The following is a 12,095-nucleotide window of genomic DNA, read 5'->3' as shown; positions in this document are numbered from 1 at the left end:
ATATCCTTTGGAAACCTATCTCAAACAAAGGCAAATTTGAAATGTAAGCAATCTAGGTTATCAAACATCTAATGACAAGGAAAGTTCATAAATTCTTGATAAGAACATACCAATGTACTACGATTTAATTTAATGACCATAGAAATGGGTCCTAGATAAATTACTCCAAACCATAATCAAGCTTATGTGGCACAACAATGGTAATTAAAAATATAATTTTATTAAACTATAATCACCGTGATTAAAAAAATGAATGTCAGATCGAACAAAGTAACCCTGTTAATTGAGCAGAAAACCAATTGTCAAGAATTGATGGGGTTATATTTTCTAGTGCCAGAGTATCACAGGGAAAATGTTAGCATTGGAAATGTAACACTAACAACTATCTTCATTTATTTTTATTTATTTTTTATTAAATTTATTGTGGTGACATCGGTTAATAAGATTATATAGGTTTCAAGTGTTTAATTCAATAATATGTCATATATATATTGCATTATGTTCACAACCCAAAGTCAAATCTCCTTCTGTCACCATATATTTGACTCCCATCATCCTTATCTACCTCTACTTTCATTCTGGCAACCACTAAACTATTGTTTGTGTCTAGTTTTTGTTTGTTTGTCTTGTTCATTTGTTGCTTTCAGTTTTATATTTCAGATATGAATGAAATCATATGATCCTCATTTTTTCTGTCTCATTTCATTTAGCAGGATAATCTTAAGATCCATATATGTTGTCACAGATGGCAGTATTTCATTTCCACCAAAAAGATATTAGAAAAAATACACAAAAACTATCTTTAATATATGTAACTTCCAATGAAGAGTTATAGTTTCTTGGAGATTTTCTGAATCATCAGATCAGTGAGAATATCTAACATGTTAGTGACTTTTGGAAGGTCCATTTAAAGTTCTCCTTGCCAAAGAGTTGTCGTACTAGGGAGTTGCTTTTTCATTTTCATTCCTCTCTGAGAAGGGCTCTTCAGCATTACACAAATTGTCTGTTGTACGTGCGCTCAGCTATTGATTTGCATAGAAAAATGTCAGTGCTTCAAAGATTCCATAATAATTAATGAAAATAAAACTAGGAATAGATGAAACGAGATAATTTTTATATTCCAAGTCATTCATAGTTATATAGGGAGTTCTGGAAGGCCCATTAAAATAGATTATTATAACAAGGCGAATTAATGGTTTCTTCAGAGTTAAAAAATAAACTTGATTAGCTATATGAGAAATTCATTACCAAAAATCATTTTTCAAATCTGAATAATAAATTATAGGCTATGTAGAACTAATTTAGATCTATTTGTGTGTGACATATTTGACCTGCCTTTGTTTATGGAATAAATGCAGCTGCTCAATGTGTTTATATAATAACTAATTAATGTTTGATGGTCCATCAACTTGATCTATGAATGCTGTAAAGAAAGAAAATAAAAACTGCTAAACTGCATATCATGCTCTGAAGTAGCCAAGATTCTTCTGGGGGAAAAAACTTTGAAGTACATTTTTAAAAAGATATATTTTATTTTCTTGCACAATAATATGCATATTAACTACATCACTTCAGAAGTGATGTTTTTCCCTTAAGTAAATTCATTACTAATAGAGTCCTTATTCATCTTTTTCTATTTAAAAGTAATACACAATAATTTCAAAACATCATTTTAAAAATAATGTATTTGATGTAAATATCTTTTAGGGGCATGCAAAGTTAATAAGGAAAACAGTTTTTCATATTAGAAAATTTTATACATTTATTAGATTTATGCATGTTGACTTTTTTTTATTTAAAATAAGAATGTAAAAGCTAACTTTAAAATTTCTATTTAATTCATGGCTAGAGAACAGGCATTTGTCTATTCTCTGTTCTGAAACTTTAGTTTCATTCAGTGAAAATCAAAAGGAATAATCCCATAAGTCAAACAGAATGTGTATATGTGGTTATCAATAGATGAAAACTTAATAAATTTTTGAAATACAGAATACGTAAATTGATTAATGAAATAAGAAAAGTAAGCCACTGTTTAGGATAGATGTACAGCTTAGGTGAACATGATTTGATACCTCTGGTTCAAAAAATGGGAAAACAGATAGGGGCTACAAAAGGAGAATTGATCCTGTTTAACTGAGTAACTAGATAATTTAATTATCCTACATGCCTTCCTTAATTTGAGAGCAGAGCAGCCAGTTTTTTACCATCTAGTCTAAAAATAAAGGAATTCTCTCTAAAAAAATTTAGTGAACGGTTTGGTTCCTAGTGTTGGAATTAGTACCTCTGAATTAAGTGCTCTTCACTCTGGCATTACCTACATATCAAGAGAGGAAAATCACAATAACATAATAGGAAACACATCAACTGGGTCCTTCATTTCTCGATGAACAATCAAAACCAGTAGCATGAGAGACAAAGCTAAAAAAAAAACTAAAATTCTCTTAATTCCATAATTAAGAGAGAAAAATAATTTGAGGCACAGAACACTATCAACAACAACAAAAAAATTTAAAAGAAAAAATAGAGTGATTTAATTAAAATTAAAATATAATAGGGAACTGGAAGATAATTTTTTTTAAGGAGTTACTTCTTGAGAACAAAAAAGAAAAATCAAAAAGGAACATAACTCAGGATTCAGGAAACAGTGGACTAAAAATAGGAGTACAATAAAATGTAATCTTTGGTTGACAGCTGTGCTGTAGGCCCAAAATGAAAACAGATATCAGTAGAGCAAGTATAGAGTAGGAGTTTGAAAAGTCTAGAAGGGAATGAATGTCTCTGGGAAAATGGAATGGAGAACATGAAATTCTAGATAAGGTAGTCATACTGTGGGTATGGGAAATTTTTGTTATTCTCGTGTTAATAAAAAAGAAAAGCAAAAAAAAAAAAAAAGCCTGAGAAACAAAATGTGTACAAGAACATTATCATTTACATATAAAACACACATTAAATGTGACTAGGATTTTTAAAAAAAGTGTAGAATAAGACAGTAATTGATTTTCTTTTGATGATAGGAACATTTTCTTTAAGTGGCACAAGAGTCGCGATGTCAGATCTAAAGAGCTAGAAAGTAATTCTAGTATACTGGTTAGTTCTGCTTTAAAAATTCACTCAATAATTTATATTTAAATTAATATCATATATAATGTAATCATATATGATAACATCTATTACATAATATATAGCATATAATTATATTCAATATATGATATATTGTAATGTGTTATATTTAATATAATATTTTATCTCATATTTATTGGTACATTATGATTTATATTCAATATTATACATTATATATAATATTTCTTATCTGGGAAGCTCTTTATCTGTCCTTTGATTCTAAATGATAGCTTTTCTGGGTGGAGTGATCTTAATTGTAGGTCTTCTCTTTTCATCACTTTGAATATTTTGTGCCAATCTTTTCTGGCCTGCAAAGTTTCTGTTGAGAAATCAGCTGACAGTCTAATGGGAGCTCCTTTATAGGTAACTGATTGCTTTGTCCTTGCTGTTTTTAAAATTCTTTCTTTATCTTTAACCTTTGGCATTTTAATTATGAGGTGTCTTGGTGTGGGCCTCTTTGGGTTTATCTTGTTTGGAACTCTTTGAGTTTTCTGGGCTTGTATGTCTATTTCTTTTGCCAGGTTAGGGAAGTTTTCCATCATTATTTCTTCACACAGGTTTTAAATTCCTTTCTCTCTCTTCTTCTTCTGGTACCTCTATGATTCAAATGTTGGTATGCTTGATGTTGTCCCAGAGGCCCCTTAAACTATCCTCATTCTTTTGGATTTTTTTTGTTGTTGTTGTTATTGTTGTTCTGATTTGGTGTTTTCTGCTACCTTATCTTCTAAATAGCGGATTTGATCTTCTGCTTCATCTAATCTACTATCGATTCTCTCTAATGTATTCTTCATTTCAGTTGTATTCTTCATTTCTGACTAGTTCTTTTTTATTTTTTCTATCTCCATTTTTATGTTTTTTATCTCTTTGTTAAAGTCCTCTTTGAGTTTATCTACTCTTCTTCTATGGTCTTTGAGCATCCTTATAACCAGTGTTTTGAAGTCTGCATTTGGTAGATTGCTTGTCTCCATTTTGTTGAGTACATTTTCTGAAGCTTTGTTCTATTCTTTCACTTGGGACATGTTTCTTTGTTTCCTCATTTTGACTGTCTTCTTGTGTGATTCATCAGGGTCAGCTAACCAGTGTTAGCCAGGTTGATGGAAGCACAGATATGGCAGCCACCTGTGTCTGCACACTGGGACTTGGGAGAGATCAACAAAGGAACAATGACTTCTGCCAGAACTTCTTTCTAGAAGAAAGTTGTCCCTCCAGACCTCATTTTAAAGCCAGACAATTCAGTTTCTCCCCATATGTCTCTGGCTCCTTTCAAGCTGCTGCCCCAGTACTGGAGCTCAGAGCAAGGGAGCCCCTCAGCAAGTAAGTCCATGTGAGGGCCCTTTAAGATGAATGCCTGGAAATCCTGAAGGCCTCCATCTCAGCCACATCTTTACTAGTTTTCACAGCCAGAAGTTGTGGGGACTTCTCTTCCTGGCACTAGAAACCTGGGCTGGGGAGCTTGGTGTGGAGCTGGGACACCTTGCTCCTCAGAGGGGACCTCCATGACTGAGATATCCCTCCTGATTTTTAATCACCACCCTCGTGTATGGCAACCAGCGCATTCTGCTTCTTTTGGTGTCCTTTGTTGTAAGACTTGTTCTGCCAGACTTCAGGTGATTCTCAGTGATGGTTGTTTTGTAGTTTAGTTGTAATTTTCATGTGGTCATGAGAAGAGGCAAGCACATTTACCACCACTGCCATCTCGGCTGGAAATCTCTATAAGAATTTTTATTACATCCGTTTGGAGATGTTTCTGACTTAATAATTGGAACAGACTCAAGAGGTTGAAGAAGGAAAAGAAGGAGGAGGTGGTGGAGGCAGAAGGGGAGAAGGAGGAGAAAACATTAAGAAAAACAGAGAGTTCTTTTTAATTTATCTAATTTATTAAAACAATTTTTCACATAATTGTACACATTAAATGATGGCTTAAATGTACATCATATACACCATTTTCTGTTATAGGAAATTACACCCTGGAGTAAATGTTTGTTGGAACTGTGATTCCAGATCCTTTTTAATGTGTAAATTATGTATGTTAAAAAAAGTATACATGAAGTCCTTATGTACTCCATATTCTTCTAGTTGACACTGATATAAAACAGTATTTTCCCTTTCATAAATCTCAAATTTCCTTTATCTGTTTTGGAGCAAAAAGTAAAGACAGATGGCAGAGTAGAGCTGTCGATTCTTAATCTAGTTCTTGTTGTATAAAGGGAGTGAGATCCACTTACACACAAATTTTTAAATAAACTTTTCCAGTTACTTTGATTTTTTTTCTTTCCTTGAGTTTAATTTCCAGTTACTTTGATTTAATTTTCTTTACTTGAGTATAATCTGTCCTAGAATCTAGTATACCTTACACTTGCATTAAAGATACAATACCTGTGTCCTACATGTGACCAAGAGAATCAATAACTAAGTACCTTATCATGAATGTGACTGATTGGTTCAGTCCTATTAAGGCTTGTTAAGCATTCTATTTTACTAGAGATCCAGCAAGTATATTACAGGAGCATAATTTGCATGCTTGACCTAGGTTTATATGCACAAATATGCATCATAGAACTCAAGTGTGAAAAATAGAAATAAATGATGACAAATATATATCTGTTTTTAAATAAATGCACCAAAGAAAATGCCAAATATCTAAAGGGATCATCAATTTCATCTTCAATGACCTGAAGGATGTGGTATATTTAATTTTGCACTGATTTCATTCTCTTTACTTAAATAGCACTATTTAGTTGTTATTTATGTTTTAAATGCCTTTGTTCTATTAATATTTTATTGTCCAATGAAATGTTTTATTAGTAATAGGCAATTTCTTTTTTCTTGTACTGAAGTTGCATAATATCAGTTCCTAAAGAACTGTTTCCAGTGTTACTTATAAACCTGATTGTAGCATAATAAAAATGAGGTTAGATTGAGTGATTTGCCTTTCTCATATTCAGTAACATGGATACAGTTGCTTTTTCTATGTTATGTAAAATTACTTTTTCTAAGAGTTCATATCATCTACGTATCCATAATGCTCAACACAATGCCTGCTCTGAGTCTAAGCAGGAGGGGATTAGAATAGTCATGTAGGAGATGTCTTTGTGTGCCAACCTAACCTCCTACAATAACTTCATGGTAATTTTAAGTAGCTCTAGGAACTATGACAGAACATGAAATATGACAGACCTAAGAAAATGTATACTAAATAAGAAATATACCATGACGTTGGGTTTTAGATGTGTAAAGATTACAGATTTGTTATATCAAAAATAAATGATAAATTATGAGTTAATCCATGGAAACATGTATCATTGTTTTATCAGATTATTTCATCCCCTGACCTATCTTCTAAAAGCTTGATCACACTTCCTTTGATAGCAGGCATCTTCCTAGGCATTCTTCAAATGGGGAAAATAAGATATTAGCTCCATTGGCATGCAACACAGATTCACCTTCAAACAGAGAAAATGACCAAGATGGCGGAGGCTTTAAAAACAGCACCGATTGTTAAATATCTCATTATCAGTAAGTACACTAGAGATATTTGACAAGATATAATTTACTCAATTATGTTACTAACCCGTGCTTCTCTGTTCTCCATGTTCTGATGTGTAGATCTGCATGGCGTCAGTTTGTGGCACTGTTCTATGAAATCTGGCTCATTTTACTGGATGTAAATTAAATCTATCATTCATTCAACAACAAGATCTCAAACACTCATTTATATCAAGCACTGTGCTAAGATAGTGCATTTGTCATGACAGACTATAAGAGACAAAACTACTTATGTTTTAGATATTCTCTATAATTCAGTAAGATCAAAGTACTGAATATGATGGGATAGGACTTTTTTCTTATTTAGAATATTGAAAATAGCTTGACTATCTGCCACCTGTTATTCTACTAATATTCTACAGTGTAAAAACTATTCACCAAATTGAGAAAATAGACACTTTCTCTATGGCTGTAAGGTAATATTTATATCTCTAAAATCTCTCTGAAGATAAAAAAAACTTTTGAGAAAGTTAAATAACTTAATATGTTACTAAGGAGAATTCCAAATGTTTGTGTTTAATAAATAAACTCCAAAATGAGTATATTTTTATGACTTTTGTTTTCTGAATTTACTTTATATCTACCATTAAAGGAAAAAATGAAGATATTTTTTTCTAAAGTTCTTTTTATTTTCTGTGTGTGTGTGTGTGTGTGTGTGTGTGTGTGTGTGTGTGTGTGTTTACAGAGAGAGAAAGAAAGGGAAGGAGGAAAGAGAGAGATGGGGTAGAGTGAAAGTTTAGAAGCTTAGATTTTATTATTATATATTTCCTTTATAGTTATTTATTTAATGAAGGTTTTTAACATTATTGTTATTGTAGTGAAGTTTTGGAAAATTTCAACAGTATAACATCCTAAATCATTTACTTTGAGAGAAATATTAACTCTTTGATTAGTCTTAGACATAGAAAGAGTTAGGAAAGAATAGCTCCTAGATGCCTCAGAGTGATGTCATTTTTTTAAATTAGTCACATGATATTTTAAGAAGAAATGAAGCTTGCGGGGCAAAGAAAAGAAAAAGGTGGGGTAACTTTCTGTGAGAGAAAATTCATAAAAACTACCATATTGGTCTACTATTTTGCATTACATATTTCTGTAAAACTAATTTTCATGTTCCTTCTAGTTTATTTTATTAAACAGTACATTGTTTGATGGGAATGTAAATTTGTACAGCCACTATGGAAACTGGAATGGAGGTTCTTCAATAAATTAAAACTGGAACTACCATACAATACATTAATTTCACATTCGGGTATTTATCTGAAGGATGTATTCATGGCAGCATTACATACAATAGCCAAGATATGGAAACAATCTAAATATCTATCAGTGGATGAAAGGATAAAGTAATTGTAATATATATAATGGAATATTATTCAGCCATAACAAAAGAATGAATCCTTGCCACTTGCAACAAAATAGATGGACCCTAAGGGTATTATTCTAAGCGAAATAAGTCAGAGAAAGACAAATATCATATGACCTCTTATTGTAGAATCTAAAAAAACAAAAAAACAAAAAAACAAAAAAAACAAGCCTATAGAAACAGAGACTGGTGGTTGCCAAGGATGGGTGTGGGTAGGTGGTGTTAAAAATGGGTGAAGGGGGTAAAAAGGTTAAATAGATACATAAATGAGATAAAAGTTGCCTTTCCAATTTAAAAGAAAGTTAAGTAACAAAATATGTCATTGTTTCTTTCACTCATTTGAGTAACAGAACTTTTAAACTAAATTTATATTGTATATGCTCTAAGACACAAGTAGAACTCCAGTTAATGAAGAAACAAAATCTAAATGTATGTTTTATTTTATAATTCTGTTTCTGTTTTGTGTTTTGTCTGTTATGTACCAAAGGCTGATCCCATTTTTATCAATTTTTCAGCATTTGTGTGGAACAGCCTGACTTAAAATATAATCAAAATAATGTATGTAGATTATTGAATTCTGGAAGATGGCAGACTAGGTAAAAGCAGAGTTCATCTCCTACCAGGACCACATTGAAATTACAACCAAATTATAAAATAATCAACGTGGAGAATCACCTGAAGTCCAGCTGATCATAACACCTACATCTGATAATATAAAGGAGCCACATCAAAGCCAGTAGGAAGGCAAAGTCGTGAATCCGGCTGGATCTGCACCCGCAGGTGGTGGAGGATCACCAGGAGGGAGAGCAAGGCTTCAGAGGCTCTCTTGAGGGAGAGGGGCGTCCTTGTCTCATCTGGGGGCTCTCCAGCACGGGGTCCCAGCCCAGGGTAAAGGAGATTCCAATAACTCTGACAGTAGAAACTAGAGGGGAATTCCAGTTGTCTGGGTGAAATGGTAGGCGACTGAGCCCCTAGACGTCCCTTTGAAGGACCCACGCAAGGCTTTCTGACCTGCGGACATTCACCTGGGACACCGGCAGTGGGTCAAAGGCTAGTGCAGGATTCAATCTGAAAATGTTTCCATTACTTGGCATCAGAACGAGGGCTGGAAAGGCAGCCACCATTGTGCCTTGGTCCGGCCCCACTACAGAGTAATCTACAGACCATGTCAACTTGATTGTGCAAACCTCTCCCACAGAGCCATTAGGAAGCTCTGGTCTGAGGACATCAGCCTGACCCATCTAACTTTCAGACTGCCCGGAGCAGTTGTTCCTGGATGGCTGCCAAGCTCTGATCCCAGTGATTCAGAGTATTTATAGTGGAGTAGACATTGGCCATCACTGTGAGCAGCATTTCTAATCCCAGCAAAAGCAGCCAACCCTCTAAGCTTCATTTCCATTTCCAGCGGGCGACCAGTGCTGTGAGCCGCATTTCAGAGGTAGGGTTAGGCAGATCACTTCTGCCAACGCGAACTTGGGTGGATATCAGGGACCTGTGGGTCAGTCCCAGACAGCAGCTGGTCTTGCTGTGATCTGAGTCTTCTGTGGGAACTCACAACAGTTACCAAATTTTCAGCAAGACTGAGCCTGTATTGATCTGACTGCCATTGTCTCTCTGAGACCCTGCCCCGCCCTAACCACAAATTGCCCCAGGTGGCCCATTGACAGTCAACTGACACAGCCCTGCCCTTCTCCTCCCCTGATCACCTAATTCACACAGGCAACAAACTTTGGCTGGCACAGGGTGATCACGGAAATCAATGGCAGGCAGACTTCTGCTGCCTGCAAGACTTGCAATATTGTGTCTGGGGAGTACAGGGATCTGTGGGAACACTTCTGGTGGCAGCTGGTCTCACTGTGATCTGGGTCTACAGCATTTCTGTGAGCTGAGACTTTTGTGGGAACCTGCGAATGGTTACAGAAGTTGCAGCAAAACTGAGGTTGTATTGGCCAAATGGACGTTGTCTCCCTGAGATCTCACTTCTCTCAAGCCACAAAGTGCCTGCAGCCCATTGACAAGCAGCATCTTGTGCTCTCCTTGGCTCTAGGGTTGAGTAGTTAGCACAGGCAACAGACCTTGGCTAGCACAGTGAATACTTTTCGAAGAAAAACAGTTGTAGACAGACCACTGCTGCCTGTACGAGCTGCAGTATCTCTTAAGGGGATTGCAGGGTTCTGTATTGGCCTGACAACCCTTGACTCCCTGAACTCCTGCCCCATCCAGTACACAAAGTGCCCACTGCACATTGATAGGCAGATGACCCTGCTCTAGGATAGTGCATTTAGGCCCAGGGTGGGCAGCAGTTGACCTTGCTACAAGTGGAAACTTATACAGCGAGCCACAGAGATAGCATGGACATGCAGTGGCTGGGGGAAATTTACTCACTAGACCCAGGAGACTCCCAGGGTCCCTGCACCACCCAACACGCATATCACCCAGAGGCTCATCCAGTTTCAGAGACTTACAGGCAACTGGTGGGCAGTATTAGGCCTTGAGAAACACTGGTCCCTCTGCTAAACTGTCATAGGTCAGGAACAGGGGATAATCGAGAGCTGCCTACGGCATTGTCTCTTCCCCTTACCTATAGATCCAGCATAGGCAACAACCATCAGCAGATCACCCTGTAGTTCTCACTAAGTAGTCCTGAGCAATCAAAAGCAGTAGCTGACCTTGGCTTATGGGGGAGCACCTCTCAAGGGGCCACAAAACTAGTGCAGCTGAAGGGTGGCATCAGACCACAACAGAACAACTCCTGACTGGTTTCAGTAGTGATACACACAAAGAGTGGTTGCAACAAATGCACAAGCTTGCTAGGGCAAATCCCACTCAGTGAGGTCAGCCCCCACACCACAACTCTTATCCTGAGGGTACAGCCAATTCCCATAATTAGTCAGCCTGAGTATTAATCCCACTCACTGATCTACTAACAACAATAAAGGCTCAGCAACAACAGAAGATCACACACAACCCACACAAAAGTCATGTCCAGAGCTCCTGGCACAGAGGATCAGGGAGAGTGTGCCACTGGGCCACACAGGGCACCTTCTACATTAGGCCATCTGGCCAAGGCTGAGAGATGAAACAAATATTCTTGACACATAGAAACGAACACATAGAGGCTAATAAAAAGAGAAAACAAAGAAACATGCTGCAAATGAAACAACAAGAGAAAACTCCAGAAAATAAGCTAAATGAAATGGAGGCAAGCTACCTACCAGAGACAGAGTTCAAAATAACGGTTATAAGGGTTATAATTTATAAGGGTTATAACTTATGGGGGGAATGGATGAGCATAATGAGAACCTCAACAGAGAGATAGTAAGCATTAAAAAGGACATAGAAACCATAAAAAAAGAACCAGACAGAAATGAGGAATACAATAACTGAAATGAAGAATACACTAGAAGGATTCAACAGTAGATTGGAAGAAGCAGAAGATTGAACCAGTGAATTGGAAGATAAAGTAGCTGAATACACCCAATCAGAACAACAAAAAGAAAAAAGAAATAAAAAAAAAAAAGAAGATAATTTAAGAGACCTCTAGGACATGAAGCATAAAAATATCCGAATCATAGGAGTACCTGAAGAGGAAGAGAGATAGCAAGGAATTGAGACTCGATTTGAAGAAATAATGACGGAAAACTTCCCTAATCTGGCAAAGGAAGCACAAAGAGTTCCAAATAAGAAGAATTCAAACAGATCTATACCAAGACATATCATATTTAAAATTCCAAAGGTCAAAGACAAAGAGAGAATCTGAAAAATATCAAGAAAAAGGAAGCTGGTTACTTACAAGGGTACCCTCATAAGAATGTCTGCTGACTTTTCAATGGAAACTTTGCAGGCCAGAAGGGAATGGCAAGAAATATTCGAAGTTATGAAAAACAAGAACCTACAACCACAGATACTCTACCCAGCAAGGCTTTTGATTAAAATGGAAGGTGAGATAAAGAGCTGCCCAGACAGAAAAAAGCTTAAGGAATTCATCACCAACAAGCCAGCATTACAAGAAATGTTAAAGGGTCTTTTGTAAAAAAGAGAAGGGGTAAAAAAGAAAATAGAAATA

Source organism: Pteropus alecto, unplaced genomic scaffold, assembly GCF_000325575.1.
Source record: "Pteropus alecto unplaced genomic scaffold, ASM32557v1 scaffold155, whole genome shotgun sequence".
In the NCBI taxonomy this organism is placed as follows: domain Eukaryota; kingdom Metazoa; phylum Chordata; class Mammalia; order Chiroptera; family Pteropodidae; genus Pteropus; species Pteropus alecto.
Note: the sequence above shows the minus strand (reverse complement) of the source record.